The sequence below is a fragment of the Danio rerio genome, chromosome 7 (assembly GCF_052040795.2).
Source record: "Danio rerio strain M-AB ecotype USA chromosome 7, GRCz13ab, whole genome shotgun sequence".
In the NCBI taxonomy this organism is placed as follows: Eukaryota; Metazoa; Chordata; class Actinopteri; order Cypriniformes; family Danionidae; genus Danio; species Danio rerio.
Window position 1 is genome coordinate 47,080,564 of NC_141027.1, and position 12,519 is coordinate 47,093,082.

At 36.7% G+C, this 12,519-nt stretch overlaps 1 protein-coding gene across 25 annotated transcripts in view; it reads left to right on the forward strand.

Annotated features, from left to right (window-relative positions):
- The window catches only part of znf536 (zinc finger protein 536), a 497,364-nt gene that overhangs the window by 211,303 nt on the left and 273,542 nt on the right, over positions 1 to 12,519 (forward strand). For 4 of the 25 annotated variants that reach the window (XM_087261687.1, XM_087261695.1, XM_087261699.1 and 1 more), the window contains exon 1: positions 7,825 to 8,280. The exons of 17 other annotated variants lie outside the window; for them this stretch is intronic. The gene's annotated coding sequence lies outside the window, so the exon portion shown is untranslated. Of the gene's footprint in view, positions 1 to 7,824; positions 8,281 to 8,882; positions 8,983 to 12,519 lie in introns of those variants that run through there. 4 more of the 25 variants (XM_087261693.1, XM_087261696.1, XM_087261702.1 and 1 more) reach the window with 1 other exon arrangement.

The following is a 12,519-nucleotide window of genomic DNA, read 5'->3' on the forward strand; positions in this document are numbered from 1 at the left end:
AGTGTATGTAAAATTCTGGTTTCAACTGTATTTCTTTTATGCCAAAAATCATTAGAATATAATGTAAATATCATGATCCATGTATAATTTATATGCATTTTCTGATTAGTACGATGCATTGCTAAACAATTATTTTGCTGTTTTAAATGTGATTTTCTAAATATTAAATTTTTTTGGAAACCTTAAAATTTGGATTTTTAAATAATTGAATCTCAACCAATATCCCAGCCTGATCTCACAAGGAAAACATAACTATTTTACTTTTTGTCAGTTTAGTGGCTAATTCGTACAAGTTCAGTTGTACAAAAATTTGTGGCACCCAACCCTGCGCCTAAACCCAACTGTCATTGGGGGCTGAGCAAATCAAACTAAATTATAGGAATAAGATTGTAGTAATTCATACAAATTAGCCACTGAATCAAAAAGTTATGCATTGCTGTGCGATTGTGTTGCCTATCCTAACAAACCATACACCAATGGAAAATTAATTTATTAATCTTTGTGGTAAAGTATAGATCTCAAAATATAAATAAAATAAAAATGTTTTCGTGGTCCCGGGTCACATATTGTTAGGGCCAGATGGAATCTGCTGGCATTTTTTGCTATTTCTGCGCAGAATTGTGTTTAAAATCTGCAGATTTATGCGGAATGATTTTGGGAGTATCATAACTAAAACTTCAATATGTTAAATAAAAATAATACATTTTTAACTTTTATTTAATGTTTACAATGCAAATTCAATTAGATCCATTTTATTTGGTAAACAAAGCAAGTCTTATATTTTTACCAAAAAGACAGAAAATATTACTTTACAAACTGCATTGTAAATAATTCATATGAATATTTTCATATTAGTCAGAAATAGTACTGTAATTAATTTTAAAACTGAAATTTAAAACTGTGTGGGCCTACATTTTGGATTAGATTATTTATGTTAAGCTAATAAATTTACTGTACAGTGTTTGCAGGATATTTTTGGTTAGATATGCAAAAGTCCTAGGAATGTATAGTTACTAACAGCTACTTTTTGGGGTTTTAAAAGTTTATGTAAACCATCACATGTTATATTTAGGCTGCGTTCACACTTGGCTTGTTTGGTTTGATTAAAAACAAACTTTGTTCTGAATCCTCTGTCCAATAAGGGTTGGTTTGTAGAGTAGCAGAGTATAGGACACAAAAAAAGGCTTACTTAGCATTTATACATTTAATACAGAAAAGTAATTTAAGACAAAACCTACAAGAATAAGAATGTATTTTATTTTTGAATTAATTTATTATGTATTTTGTGAGCGCTACATGGTGGCGCAGTGGGTAGCACGATTGCCTCACAGCAAGAAGGTTGCTGGTTCATGCCTTGGCTGGGTCATTTGGCATTTCTGTGTGGAGTTTGCATGTTCACCCTGTTTTCGCATGGGTTTCCTCCGGGTGCTCTGGTGTCCCCCCCAAGTCCAAAGACGTGCTATAGGTACACATTTACAATACATTCTCTTAGTTTCCATTACAGTTCAGTGTATGTGTCAGAAATGCATCTGCAGAAATGTAGCAAATCTTGAATTGTGAACTACAAAACCAGTCTTAAGTTGCACTGGTGTATTTTTGGGACTAGCCAAAAATACATTGCATGGGTCAAAATGATAGATTTTTCTTTTATGCCAAAAATCATTAGAAAAATATAAAGATCATGTTGCATGAATATTTATTTGCATTTTCTGCTGTTAATGTATCAAAATTCAATGTTGTATTAGTTATGCGCATTGCTAAACACTTAATTTGCAAAACTTTAAAGGGGATTTTCTGATTATTTAAAAAAATTAGATTGTTTTTCCCTTCGATTCCAGATTTTTATATAGTTGTAGCTCAACTAGATATTCAATTTACTCAGCTTTGAAAAAACACACATTTCCAGATCCAGCCCAGAGTCATGTTTGTGTGTTTATTCATGCAATTATTGCTACTGTTTTGACTTTAAGACATTTATAGCATCTTCACGAGTTCTCCACAGATGCAAATCCTATCATACACAGTGGTCAGCATATATAAGTTACACCTCTCCCGAATCTGTCTTTTAAATTCATATTTTTAATAGGAAGCTATACAATATTATATTTGTGCATATACATTAAATTAGTCAGTAAAGCCAAACCCGGAGCTTATCTAACAAAATAACTTACCATAACATTTCCAAAAACGAGTACACCCAAATTTAAATGTTAAAGAAATTATTAAATACAAATTTAAACAAGAGGAAAAATCAAGAGAAGCAAAATAAAAAAGAAAAAGTTGTAATTTTGCTTGAATTTAATTGTATTCTCTTTCAATTTCTAAATATGTTTTGTGACTAAAATATTATTTTAATAAATATATCTTTTTAATAAATCTGTTTTGTTTAAATGCACCAAAATACATTGCCTATATTCACCGAGAAATTGAGAAAAATATTCATTTTCAAAAAAGGGTGTACTCAATTATTCACGTTATATGTCCACATACAATGTACATGTTTAGCCCAGCACACAGTATTATTGTAGATGCTTCGTAAGTTCTTTCACAAAATATACATATAAACGTTTTAGTTTGCTTGCATATTAGGTTAAATCTAAAAACAATACAGTATTATCAATCAGACTAAACATCATTTTCTAGATTTTTTTTGGTTTAAATTTATTTTTCGTCCTTTTTATTCGTTTGGCCCAGACCAAACAAACAAAGAAAGAGAACTGAACTTGTGTGAGCACGCTCTTAGTGGTGTATCGCTACTGTTGCATTGCTGTAAATGATTTCTAGCTTCACCATATGCAGCACTGGATGCACGCTAGCCACACACAACTTAATGCAGCAATTGTGGTCATATCTCAGCACCTGACCATAATCTGACCATTAAACAGTAAGTGGGGGGAGCAAGGAGGAGAAGACCGAAGAGGTACGCATGTCCGGTGGAAGTCATTGATGGTCTGCAAGGTTCTAATTATGTGCTAATAGCCACTGAGGAGGTCATTTGGAGCCATTAGCAAGCGCCTGTAGGTAGTTAACGGCCCACAGCATAACCCAGGCTCCTTAATGCTCCCACGGAGGCCGTTAGTTCACTGTCACCAAACGGCAGACGCCTCATTACCATGATTAGAAACCAATTGATAGGTAATAGTAAAATATGATGGCTCGCTTTCACAGAAATATGGACCTTAAAGAGGAGGCGACACCGTGTTTGAGCTGAGGCCAGCATGATGAGTACATGCTTAGGGGTTTTGCTCATTATTTTCATTGTGAAGTTAAAAAAAAGTAGTTATTTTGGATACGTTTAAGTTGATTCTCGTGTTAGCATTCAATTTATTACTTTTCCAAGTCTCAAGACCGAGCTTAAGAGAAGCCAAATTATAATGAAGCAACTAAGACAGTGATTAGCAAGCTAATTTCTCCCAATGCTAATGTTGTTGTTTGTTTTTGTGTTGTTGCTCTTCTTGTGAAGCCATACAGTGGCTTCTTTTTACGAAGAGATATAAGAGTGATGGATTCTCAAAATGGCCTGGATATTTTAGGCATGTAATCATTATTAAATCTCTTATGCTCAACATTGTTGGTAATCAATTTAAGTCAGATGTTTTCGTTTAGATTTTCTCTCTCTCTCTCTCCCCGGTCAGACATTCATTCAGATGATTTAAATTATGATTTAGTCCCGTTATCAGTCATAGACATTGTACACTTCTCTCAGTTCATCAACGGCGGGTGGGATTTCAGAGAAGCATCATCTAAACTGTGGCCTGAAGAATACAGAGGACGTACAAACGTATAGTCTCATCAGATGCTGAAAACCTAGAAGTCGGCTCTAAATATTTGCCTCTGTAATATTTGACTAAATCATCGTCAGACTTGTAGATCTGCCACACGTGTATAGAGAAAGGGAAGCGGTAATGGAGTTGGGAGAGCTTCGCAAAGAGCTCACATAAGGGACCAATGTATCAGATCCTGATGAGAGGATATGGAGTAAATACGCCATAGCGTGTGTTTGTTATGCTAGTGCGCCTAGTTAGCCGATGTCATACTTTAAAGAGTAATTGATGCGATTCTTAAGTGCAATTTTAAAAGTTTAGAGTCACAGAAGGTTCAGAAAATCAGATTGTTTGAAATTGTGCTCACTCGCTTCTCATTAAATCAGTCACTGTGATACTTTGAGAACATTTCTTCATCAAAGACCTGGAACAGATTATGCTCAGAGAAACTCAATTTAAAAAGTAATGTAGCCCCCCTCCCCGTCTTCCATATGAGAAAACCATTCTGGTGTGTTTGTATGTAGATATAAACTAGGCACAGCATTAAACCATCAGACTGCTCCTGGATAAAATGCTTATGCAGTCATTTATTTGCTCTGTCTTAAAGTGACAGTCGTGCCTCACATCTCTTTCTCTCTCCCTCTCTCTTTGTGGCTGATTAGGACTACATCACTTCCTTGGTCATTGCTCCCTTGAATTAATGTAATAAACTTGTGAATTATCTGGACATCTGCTAAAAGATGCTAAATAGCTGCTTTCAGGGCAAAGAGTCAAAGTAGATGAAGCGAACTAACATCTTCATGTCTTTTTTTTTTTTTTTTTTTTTGAACACTGGCATGTCTGTTTTAGAGGCCTACTGTCTTGGACAGATACCAGACGCAGCGCTGATAGGCTGATTCTTAAATTCCTGTCAGAGAGAATTTTAGAGAAAGTAACAAAACCAGCCAAGACTGTTTTATCTTTTCTTAACTGCTCAAACCTTGATTTTTTTTCTTCTTCTCTTTCTGTGCCTGACACTTTGTTAGCGGTTATGAGAGTGTATTGAAAATAAAATGCTCAGTGTTTGCATGTGCTTTGATGTCTTGAAATATTTACACTGGACGTGTGTGGTCTTGGTCTAATAGTATAAACAAATCCTGTGGGTTACTCTCGGAGTAGTGTATTACCCACAACAGCTTTTTCAGTGTCACAAAAATAACTAGTCTGGCTTTACTGATGCGGTAAAGCAAAATGAGCAACACACACATCACTTTTTCATTTTTAAATAAAAAATATTTTTTATTTACCGGAAACAAAACATAAACAACAAAACCCAGTTCATGTGAACTGACTGACTGTGTGTATAAGGATAGCTGCGTATATACTGGAGTGTGATCTAAAGCTAGTTAAAATAATGCATTCTTAATTGTTCCCTAATTACTATATGCAGTGTTCATTATAACATATTAATTGAGAATCAACATCTAGCGAATCTATTTTTGTACTTAAGAAAAATTCATTTGTCACACTGAATGACCATATCAAATTTACTAATGAAGGGAAAAAATATATAGAAAATAAATAAATAAAATTAAATGAATACCAATACATACAATAATAATTAATGAATTAATTAATCACTTACAAATATACAGTTTGGCTAAAGCAGTAATGTCACTGTTTAAATTAATTTTAAGAAAACAACAACTGTAATGCAACTACAAAAATGGACATGGACATGTTATCTGCAATATATATATATATATAATAAATAATAAATATAATATAAATATAAATAAATATAAAATATATATAAATATCCAAAAGTATATAAATATATACTTATCCAAAATTAAAAACTTGCTGGATAAGTTGGCGGTTCATTCCGCTGTGGCGACCCCGAATTAATAAAGGGACTAAGCCGACAAGAAAATGAATGAATGAATATATATATATATATATATATATATATATATATATATATATATATATATATATATATATATATATATATATGCATCAGCTATTTAAAAAATATAGAATATAGTTATTTGTTTTTTATATTAAACACTATAGAATATAGAAACCAATGAACAAATATGAAACTATCAGCATTATAAATGCAACAATGAATAAAAAGAGAGGGAGAAATAGATGAAGGATGCCTGGAGTCCTCCTCCCTCCTCCCCTTATGCACCTGTTGCTCGCGGGCAGTGAGCAGCCACGTGACTCGAGCCGTCAGGATCTTTCGACCTTTTGATTCCTGTTACAAGTTGATATTTGCGGAGACAAAATGATCAATCTCGAATGCTGCCCTTCCAAACACACCAGACAACGTGACAATTTTACCTTATTCCGTTCCTTTTGCACCAAAATCCATAAAATGGATAGCAGCCAAACCGAACGCATCCACATTTGTTTGTTAGCGTAAAAGCCACGAAGAAGTAAACAGACAAGAAACACAGACGAGCGATTGACTTTAAGAAGAAAACAGCTGCCCTACTTTATCCGCAGCAAATGTCTTCAACTTGTTTTAACCCCGGGCACTTAAAAATAAGCGAGAAAATGGAGAGGACGATACACAGACTAGTGAGTATAGGCTACAGCACATCTCTGCCCTATATTGTTAGGAAAGTGCATGTTGAAGTCCATATGGCAACTTCCTTTTGACCTGCTTTCCCGTCCTCGTCGTGTATTGTCAGGCCTGTCACCGATAAAGAATCACTTGACTTGCTATAACAAGTTCAAAAGAAACAGAGAATCCATGAAGAATTGAGTAAAGGAACACCCCTACTGCTTTCGCTATCATTCCCATAGAGATAGCGATATTATTGATGGGATGGTTATGCTAATTTCTTTAGAGGCACAACTTTTATTTTGGAATTTGTTCAAAAAGGAATTTCATACACATCAGACTGGAAAATGCGGGCTGAATTCCTGAGCGTTTAAGGGGCAGCATGGGAATCTGATTTTCATAGTGAATAATGAATGTGCTATCTTTTAAAACGTGTGTTTTGTCTGGAAAGAAAATAAAGAGAAGGCGAGCCTTTGCCTCGGGATTTAATAACGATTAATGCTCCTTTGAACACACTAAATATCACAAACGCACAACTGTGTGGTGAAGCAGAAAGAGAAAGAGGAAAAGCTTCCACTTTGCAACTTGTCACAGGATAAAACAGTTTGGAGTAATAAGTGTTTAGCCCTGCTCGTGTAAATGTACCGTATCATTAGATGTCACCAGGTCCTATAACACAGAAGTCATCCACAATCAGTCTCGTTGGTTTGTCTAATTAGGAAAGTTTGGTATTAAAACAATTGCGTCGTGATTAAAAACATGCATACATAAAATAATAATAGTAGTTTTATATATATATATATATATATATATATATATATATATATATATATATATATATATATATATATATACGTGCTATGTCTGTTTTATTAAATTATTTTTTATTTTATTATTTATTTAGTTGTCTTTATATATATATATATATATATATATATATATATATATATATATATATATATATATATATATATATATATATATATATATATATATATATATATATATATATATATATATATATATATATATATATATAATAGCATAAAAATGTAAAAGTAAAATAAACTGTCTATTTGCAGCGTGGGAAAATGAACCTGTAAAGTTCAGCACACAAGTTAATACTTATTTTAAGCACCTGCTCTCTTCCCTTCCTTTGATTTGCCCGGATTTATATCAAAATCGATATAATCAATCTAATCGATCGATAATCAATCAGTCCGTCTGCATTTTCGCGTCCGCTTCCCTTTTTCCTAAGTCTCACGCACTCGCATTCCCATTGGACGCTCTCCTTTTTTATTATTATTATTACCAAAGCGCTGCCATAATTACAACATAATCATTATATAATCCCACAACAAAGAGTTTATTGAATCAGTAGCTTTTGTCAACTGCCGGGACACTGAATGCACAATTGCGTTATTCTCCTATTGTAAAAGCAACATCGGCCTGAGCGCTGAAGTTCAGCCCCAAAAAAGTTTCATGTCCTCACCGAAGTACCTTTTCAGAGGACCTTCTCCCACGTCTCTGAGCGCGTGTCTCGACCGCTGTCTGGACCCTTTTCCTCTTTCTGTGATGAAGAGGGAGGTTGTTGGTTAGGCTACGCGCCCCGCTGAGTGGCAATTTCATCTCATATTTACAAACTGATAAGCTTTCTCGAGCATTTCTTTTAAATATGCGCTCCTATGTGACGCGTTAGCTTTTAAGAGTGCGAAAAAAGCGCGTCCCGTCTTGGCCGGTCTCTATTTGTGTGCATGCATGTGTGTGTGCGAGTGTGTGTGTGTGATTGTGTGCAACATAACCGGCTTATTTACATTAAATACGCCACAAGGTTACAGTGCAGATGAGCGTCATTTTATCACTCATTACTTCTCTCTTATACTGACTGATGCTCGCTCTCTCCGCTCATCTCACTGGACTTTTTCTCGAGGATACAAGACTTCGCATACTTTCCCCCAAAAGGTAAGCACATTTATTTTTCATTTGGAGCGATTTGTTGTGTTTTTCCTCGGTGTTATTTAAACGGCGACAGGCATCAAAGCCAATTACGCCTCGTCTGAATAACGGGGCTGACAATGTGAGTGAGGATAGACAGATTTTAATAAGTGTTTACAGGGAAGTCAAGGTCAATAAGATGATCCGATGGAGTGAAATTCGCCTTTGAGGCTCTCCGCGTGGGGAAAATAGCCGATTCGAGGTGCTTTCTCCGCGCACCGGGGCTGTTTTATCAAGGGTTCAAGCTTTTAGTCCCATCAAATGCCGCAAGACTCTCTCCGCTCTCTGTGAATGGACGACAATGGAGTGTCTTTTAACGGCACAATGCCTTTCACCATCCAGATAGGGGGAGTCCGGACAGACAGATGAGGGGAAATATCTTGTGATCGCTATCAATGAACGCGTTTATATTGAGAATAAACTCAAAGGCGCTTTTTCATCACTCGGGATGCGCGAGGAACAGTTGGGAAACGGATTCGCGAGAGGACGAGCATAACAGGTCCGAAGCACGCGCGCGCGTGTATGTGTGTGTTTGTGTGTGTGTGTGTGTGTATACTTTAACCCCCTCGGCAGTATAAGAAAATCATCAGCTCAGTTATGTGGACATGCTTCTTTATTCAATGAAGACAATCTTTCGCTACGCGTCTTGACGTCCGGATGAATTTAAAGGTAAGAAGTGTCTTGATCAGTATAGTGGTCTCGCGGATGCTTTTCGCTCGCTTCGCTTTCTAAAAGTCAGTTTGTGCTAAAGATCTGCGTGCATTATAATAATTCGCTATTTGTCTGAAATAGATGCTACGTTAATTATGTAAAATGTGGTCGCGTGGGATAATAAAACGGCTTCATATCGAAAGCGTTTAGTGGAAGCCATTGCACGCGCTTAGATGAACTTGCTTTGAAGAAAAAAAAGCACACGCTGCTATATATTGAAATGGGGATTTATTACGAGGATAACTTTATTAATTAAGTGTGAAGGAACAGTGTGCGGTATTTCTGTAAGGTGGACAGAAGCTTTCCAGGGATGCGCTGCAGATTCGCTCGTGCTGGCCAGCACAGATATGGAGCTGTTAGAAAGTTTCCTCAAATCTCGGCTCAAACTTTCTCACTTCAGCCCCAAGGGCTTTACGTTTAGGATTTCAGCTGAAGTGAACACAGATCGGTTGGAGAATTAGGATCAAAGTTACCCGGTGCATGCCATGTGTCAAAACTTGTGAGATGGAAGAGCCGGTGAGACCTGCCATTTTGTGCTGTGATCGACCTCTTATGAACAGAAGCCTTATGATGGCATTCAACAACTGAGGGCTAAATGTCATATCAGACTTAAAAACCTTTTTATCTGCGGAAAAAAAAACACGCACATCTCCTCTGGAAATGGAGATTTGAACGACTCTTGCGAACATTGTCGCTTGGGGAAATGATGTATTATGGAGGGGGGGAAGAACAAGAAAGTTGTAAGAATTGGAGATTTGGGATAGGAATGCGCGCGGGAGTGCGGGAATAAATGAAGAAAATATAAAATGTTGCATGATGGCATGAGTGTGAGCTGCGTTTAGACACTCAGTAAAATCCTTCCACGCATTGTCTTATGCATATTTTGTTAGTTCACAGATTAAAACCCCAGTCAGGGTCACAATCATAATATGACACATTGCATTGTGCTTCTATTGCGCGCACTTCAGTTGTTTAATTCTAAATCTAGCAAAATTGATTTGCTGTCTCATGCTTTCACATCCAGGTGCAGATTTCTCATGTCACTCTCTGTGAGATGACCCAAAACTTTTACTTAAGGAAGGAATATTAAACACAGACATGAACACGTTCATCTACTTTTAGTTTGTTTGCTTCTTTTTATAATGTTGAAATGAGATAAGTTTTTTTTCCCCTCAGGTTCATTGTTTATGGAAAGGGACAAATAGCAGGCAGCACAGATGTACTGTCATTGTTTAACGGATATTATGTCTGTAATAGTGTCTGGGCGTAGACATTTTTGTCAGCTCTTTTCATTTTTCTGATTTGAAATGACATTGTGATGTAGTCAAGTCACACATTCTTTACTCAATCCCACACAATTCATTTGAAAGGCCAACATTAACATGGTCACAAATATAGCCTTGTAAGCCCCTTTATAAATTAAAATAAATAAATCAATAAACCGTGTGTTGGATTAATGTGGACGTTGAGAAAGGGAGAGAAGAGAGTCATGCCTAGTGTGTGTTTACAATTGATAGGCCATCCGAATTAGCGTTGTTGTATTAGGTGAAATGTTTGATTTATTTAACAGCAAGCTTTAATTGAGTTTAATTATAATCTAATATAAAAATCGTTCCTACGTTACACTTTTATGTCATGATAATTGTTTTGATGTTAAACAATGCATGTTGTTGTTATTTTAAAAAATATATATCTGATTAATTAGCTAAATAGTATAAATAGCTAGGGCTCGGGATATCCACAGTCGTGGAGGTGTTGATGTTGCAGTAATTGCTTTATTTTTAATTAATGATTTTTTTTTTTTTTTTGCTTCCTTCTCACAAACACATTAGCAGCTGAAAATGTATATCGTGCTCGCATGGAATTGATCATGTATGAGACAAAATGTTTTTTTGGGGAGGAAAAATATCAAACTCGTTTAAATGCAGTGAGAGAGAGGGTGTTATGAAGACTCTTGTGAATACACTCTGCCAGTGCAACTGATAGCAGTTCGATGGGGCTAAACAGACCAAGCCAATCCTGTCAAAATGTCTCCTCCCTGGTGTGTATGCTCTCATTTACATATGCGTCTTGCACTCATTCGGCAGGGAAAGTGTGTGTTGTGTGGCAGAACTTGGCACCGTTCGAGGGCGTTAGCATGTCCCTAGGTCTGCGTGCTCGCCACCGCCGTCACCAGTAACCGCGGTGTGTGGAGGTGCACCTCCCCAGCCCTCACTGCTGCCGAGGGCAGGGCAGTGCCAACGGACAGAAGAGACAAACCTTCTCTCTCTCTCTCTCTTTCTCTCTGTCTTCAGGCCTGTCAGTCTCCAGCTTAGCCGGCTGGATCTGTGCTTGAGCCTTGGAGACTTGATCAAACAGCCATTCCACACTTAAATGCCTCCCCGCTCCTTTTAATTGGAGGAAATTGTCTTCCAGATGCCCGGGCCCAAGCCAGGCAACTCTAGGGGGACAGTATGGCAGGCAAGGCCATGGCGTTTAGGTATTAATTGATATGTGCTGTGGAGACACCGACCCCGCGCACCCACCCCGTCATCGCCCTAATTCCCTTCCTCTCCAGCTCTAAAGTCTCAGGCCTCTCCCCTCATGGCAGAACAATCCCTAAATGCCAGAAGCATTGCATTTTATTTGTTGGGGGTGTTCACACAATGCTGCTAGCTTAACAAAGTAACATTAATGATTTAGATAAGGAAGGTTATGTTAACTTCTGGGAAAAGAATGCATGTTTTGCTGATTGGATATTTTACAAATGCACTTTTATAAATAAAAGTCTTTAAAAAAACATAACTTTTAACATTAAAACAAGTTTTTTTTATAGTTGGATACTAAAAACAAATGTTAATTTCAGCCAAAAATGGTAATTTAAGAACTCGTTTAGGTGCAACCTCAAATTCTAAAGAATTGCTGCCAAAAATTTACTTTTGTAACCTTAATTTATCAATTAAACATTGTTTTAACTGTTCTTCTGTCTAAATATCAAAATTTTCAAGATAAAGTAAGGGGTGTGGTTTTGTACCCATCGCTAAAGAATCCAGCATCCTCCGAAAGTACATTTACAAAAAGAGTGCCTCACATTACTCCTATGCCTGTCCTCTCCAATTGATTAAGCGCATAATTCTCTGTCATTCAATATCCGCCCGTGTACAGGCGAAGGCACAGTTCAGCATGTCACTTTACGTAATATAAATGGGAATGTTCGGTTACTGACAGATGTCAACTTTTGTATTTAACAAATAATTATAGTGGAATAAGGACATTTTGTTATGCACATGTCACTTATAAATGAGTGATGATTTCTAAGGCTTTCGTAGTCGTTCCAAACAGACAGAGAGAGATAGAGAGGGAGAGGGGGTAGAGGAGTGGAAGTTTTTGAGCGGGCTAATCACAGACGTCAGTCAGTGTGTGATCTAAGAATAAAGAGTGCCCTGACAGATGAGGTGGTGACGGATGATCTTGTCTCCACTGCCTCATGCCAGGGTGCCACCAGAAGGAGCGTCT